At 40.6% G+C, this 4,857-nt stretch overlaps 1 long non-coding RNA gene across 1 annotated transcript; it reads left to right on the top strand.

Moving 5' to 3' along the window:
* The first annotated feature begins 352 nt into the window (after nucleotides 1-352).
* LOC113309395 lies at nucleotides 353-4,217 on the top strand. Its single transcript, XR_003340562.1, has 2 exons — nucleotides 353-3,910; nucleotides 4,004-4,217. It is a non-coding gene; the product is annotated as an uncharacterized LOC113309395 (long non-coding RNA).
* The last annotated feature ends 640 nt before the right edge of the window (nucleotides 4,218-4,857 follow it).

Below are 4,857 nucleotides of genomic sequence, written 5' to 3'. Positions count from 1 at the left end.
AAGAAAGAGAAAAAAAGAAGAGAAATGAGTTCTCTCTTCGACACGTTTGGTGATAAGACCAAATAATTTCGCTACGTCACCCAACGTTTGGATATGGGCAGCCCAAGGTCGGTGATAGGTGTCCAAACCACCTAATTCTATATCTAGTATTTATACTTTCTTTGCTATTGTCTTTATGAATTGTGTCTCTTATGTTTGATTTTGAGTTTATTAGGTGCAATGGAGTCGTTTGAAGCAAAAGAAGGAGAAATTACTCATTTGGAGCAAAAAGGCAACAAGGTAAATTCACAAGCGATATTTGGAACATGCTAGGTTGCGCAAGAGGAGTTATGCATGAAATTAAGCTGTCGGTCTCCTAGAGCTGATAGAACTGAGAAGCTGGTTAGCCCTTAACCACCACAGCGGGGTGCCAATATAAACTTCACTCATTACCTAACCCTAGCTTTAAGGGAAAACGTTTCTCTCAATCATTATTTGCACCTGAACCAGAAATTGAGAAGAAAAGAGAATAGCTGCGCAGCAGCCATGAAAACCGAGAGATTGGAGAAGAATTTGTAGGTAAAGAAGGAATTACAGATGGTGATCTGTTAGATTGAGGTTTTAGTCGAGAATTGAAGTGCTCTTGCTTTGAATTTAAGAACCAGAAGATGGGTTTTGACAAAAATGGAGGAAATGAAATCTGAGATTGAATCTGAGTTAGGTTTGTGATAAATACTAATGACTCAAAGAAATGGAGTTGGATTTGGGGTTCTGTGAAGCTCAAGGAAGAGATGAAACCTCTGCTATCGATTTGAGAAAGTGGAGATTTAGGAGAAGATGAGTTATTGGTGTCTATTGAAGGTCATGGTGCTGTCAAGGATGAACTCAGGGAAGTTGGTCACTGCTCTTATCAGAAATCAATGATTGCGAGCCGGAATTGAAGGCCAATGGTGATGAATTCAAGAAGGTTTTTCTGTGTTTGATGTTTGCTGCCGGTGCAAGGAAGAACTGAAGATGCAGAGAATGGAGTTTGTTGTTGGCTGTTAATTGAAGATGAATGGGAAGGTTTAGAAGAGAGAATTGAAGCCAAGAAAGGCACACCGTTATGGGTTTGAGCTATAATTGAGATGCAAATGGAATTTGGTTGAATTGAGAATGATGGTAGAAGCTGGGTGATTTTCATGGGTCAGGTGGAGTTGATGTTGCTCAAGTGCTGAATTAGATGAATGTCTAGGACAAGTACAAATTACAGGTGGTAGTGGCTCTGATTGGAGAAGTTGGTAGTGGATCAAGACAAGGAGATGAGAAGGAGTTAAGGACATGAAACATATTTTGGTGGAGGTGTCAAGCTACTGTAATGGACTGGTTATGATGAGAAGCTACTGATGGTTGTGGCATGATAAATGGAAGGATTGTGCAGTTGCAGTGGTTGAATGCTCAGGTTGCAGGTTTATGTTACAAAGAGAGAGTAAAAGGCTGAGCTGTAGAAATGGAATTGCAGCTGTTGAATTGGTGCAGCTGAGACGGTTTGAAGTTTAGCTAAAAAGTTGTTGAGGTGTTCTTGCTGCTGAGATTTGAAGCAGGTAGTGATGCTCAATGTATTGCAGCTGCATTTGAACCTGAGATGAAGTTGGAGGTTCTGGTGGCTGCCGTCGAATGAGATGTTGGTTATAGGGGTTTAGTTTTGCTGTTTCTATTGCCGCAAAGAGAGATGACTTGAGCTGCAGTCAGTGGTGTTGTGTTACAATGGGTCTGTGGCAATGAGTCTGGTGGTGTTAGTTTTGTGAATCAAGTGCAAGTGCTGAGGAATTGGTGGAATCTGTGAAGCAATAGAAGATGGCAGAGCTGATACTTAGGCCCATAGAATGTGTTGTTGTTGTTGGTGACTGGAAGCTGGTGCTGTCGTTAATGGTTTGAATGAAGTTTTGTGTTGGTATTAAGTGCAGTGGACACTGAACTGATTGGTGGTTACAGGGAATGTGGAGCTGAGTTACAGTGGGTTGAAGCAGGCTAAGATATTGCAGGTGGTTAGGTGATGCTGCTGCTATGACAGATGAGAATTGATGCAGATAAGAAGGGAGCTGGGTTGAGTTTCAGGAATCAGTTGAGAATGAGGTTGGTACTGTTGAATCTGCCAGAAGCTGAGAAGAGATGGCGGATATGGAGTTGCAGGCAGTGGTGTTTGATTGATGTGGAGAATGGATCGAGGAGAAGATTGCAGGTTAAGCTGCAATGAGTGTTGCTTTGACAGAATTGTAGTCACATTTGGATGGTCTATTGGGATGTGTTCGAATGGGGATGTAGCGCCAACATGGCTGGAGAATTGAGTTAGCCGTGATCCTGGTAAAGCAAGAACATGGCGAGTTGGCTTGTCAATTCCGCATAACTGACAGGCATATCAAGTGATGGACCTGTTGGGCTCTTAATTATGGGCTCAAGGAAGTGGGTGGTATTGGGCCAGGAAACAACAATCGGATGAGGTGACTCAGTAATTGAGAGCGAAAACTACAAGGAGACCCATTCTTCGGATCTTTCCCACTGTGAAACCCACGGTCGGAAATCTTCAGGCGCGCCCCCATATTTGGGTGAAAATTATTCGCAAAACCATATTTTCCAAAATTATGAGTTTCAAGAGATAAAGGCGAAAACAAAAGAAAAGATCTGATTTTCTTCGTAATAAAGTCTCTTCCTTTCTTCTTCTTCCTCTTCATCTTGCTCCTTTATCATAACCTAATAGTTATTTTTTCCAGCAGCTGTTTCCAACTAGGGTTCCAACTTCTCTCGTGAATTTATTCTTTCTCTGGCTGCGGAAATTTCAATAGTGAGGAGATGTTCGTGGCTGCGGAAATTTCTTTCTCTGGCCTCTTTGAATTCACTTCTTCTACAAGCATCAACAATATCAACAGATTTGGGGATTTTTTTGGATGTGGATTGAATGGGGTTTGGCCGAATGAATGGTCTCGATTAAATGGGTTGTCAATTGTGCTTCTAATCTTCATGATGATGTCTGAATTATTGATTACGAATGGGTATACGGCAAGTTCTATTACTACCACAACAATAATGAGTTAAGTGGAGTTCTGAGTTGAGAAGTTGATTCACCGAATCAATAAGGTGAAGAGAGTTTGGAGACCAGGGAAGCAAAAGTGAAGATTGGTTGTATACTTGTATCAGTGATGGTGAAGGAAGGTGATTAGAAGGACATAAAATGGAAATCGGTGGTGTGGCCTGTGTTTGAAAATAATGGAATTATCTGCGATTGGTGGTTCTTTTGTTGGCTAGCTTTATACGGGACTGTTTTCATCCATCCAGTTAGGACGTGATGCTCAGCTGGGATACCGAACAAGAAAGAAGTGAAGCTGTGTTGGATTTGGTCAGCGAAGAAGTTGGATTTCTGTCGTAGGTGACTGAGAAGTAAGATGACCGACATAAATTTGTGGTTGCCTGGGAAGGAGCTGAAGTCAAATGGTGAGAAGATGAAGCTGTGATGATAGAGTTTCTCATATTGCAGTAGCTCGAGCGGAGGAAGTAATGGTGGATGTTGTTAACTATCTCGGTGATGGGGGAAGCTTCGGAGCTGTAAAACAGCTAAAAGAATATTTTAGCATCATCTCCACTTTATACTCGGTTTCGGCAGCATCTTTGGGGTAGAGTCAGTATTGTGAACTCTCTCAATTATCGATTGATAAATGGAGCAGCAACAAGGAGACTTAGGCCCGTATGTCAGCTGGAGTTGGGAAGATTCGACTGACGCCTTTGTTAGATAGAGGAAGCTACTGTAATGGGTTGCGGCTGGTGGCGTTATTTCTTGGGTTTTCGATGGAGGCTGGTGGCATCTTCTACTTCATGGTCGTCAGGCTTGGCTGGTGATGATGTTGGAAGGAGAAGGACTCGTGCTCGATACTGGAAAGAGCATGGAAGTATCGATGAGGTTTTGTTCTTTGATGCTGCATAACCGGATGTAATTTCCTTGAGAAGACTCAACCCCACTGCGACTAATATATACAGTTATTTATCATTGCAGGGTGCAATTGGGAATACAAGACCATTACAGGCGATATTATCATCCATGGTTTCAAACCACATCACCGATATCAACAGCCAATATGTAGAGCGTGCTTTGTGCAAGTTTCATTTCGGGTTTTGTTGATGTTTACCTAGATTTTGTCGTTATTCACTTTCTCTTCGTAGTGGATGCATAACCAGTTATGTAGTTATGGAAATGAATGCATAATAGGTTATGCAGTTATGAAAATAGATGCATAACCTGTTATGCATCTTGAAAAGTTGTTGCATAGCTTCTTATGCAGTCCGAAAAATGTTTGCATAACAGATTATGCATCAACATTTTTGTTATTATTGAAACCAACAAAAATAAAGACTGCATAACTTGTCATGCACCTACAATAATATATACATAACATGTTATGCAGTCGTGAAAATGGATGCATAATGCATTATTCATCGAGAAAATAGATGCATAACCTGATATGCATCGTAAGTATGGATATATACTGCATTATGCACAAATTTTTTTATGTACACACTAAAATCAACCAAAACAATGGCTACATAACTTGTTATAGATGCATAACTTTGTTATACAGATGCATAATTTATTATGCAGTCGAGAAAATGGTTGCATAATTCATTATGCGTATGCATAATGCGCTATGCGTCCTTTTTTGGTGGCTTCATAATGGTTATGCATCAAGTTTTGGAACATTTTTCCTAAAACGATGACCACCTCCGATTTTTTCGTGAAAAACAAAAATTTGATATTATTGTTTGTACTCGTTGCGTAGCTCTCTTTGAAAGATTTCCAACGACATAAAATTTGTAAATTTCTAAGGCGCGTATTTTTAGATATGTTATGTC

Source organism: Papaver somniferum, chromosome 9 (assembly GCF_003573695.1).
Source record: "Papaver somniferum cultivar HN1 chromosome 9, ASM357369v1, whole genome shotgun sequence".
NCBI lineage: Eukaryota > Viridiplantae > Streptophyta > Magnoliopsida > Ranunculales > Papaveraceae > Papaver > Papaver somniferum.
The sequence above is the reverse complement of the archived record's forward strand: the minus strand, read 5'-3'. Positions and strand labels throughout refer to the sequence as shown.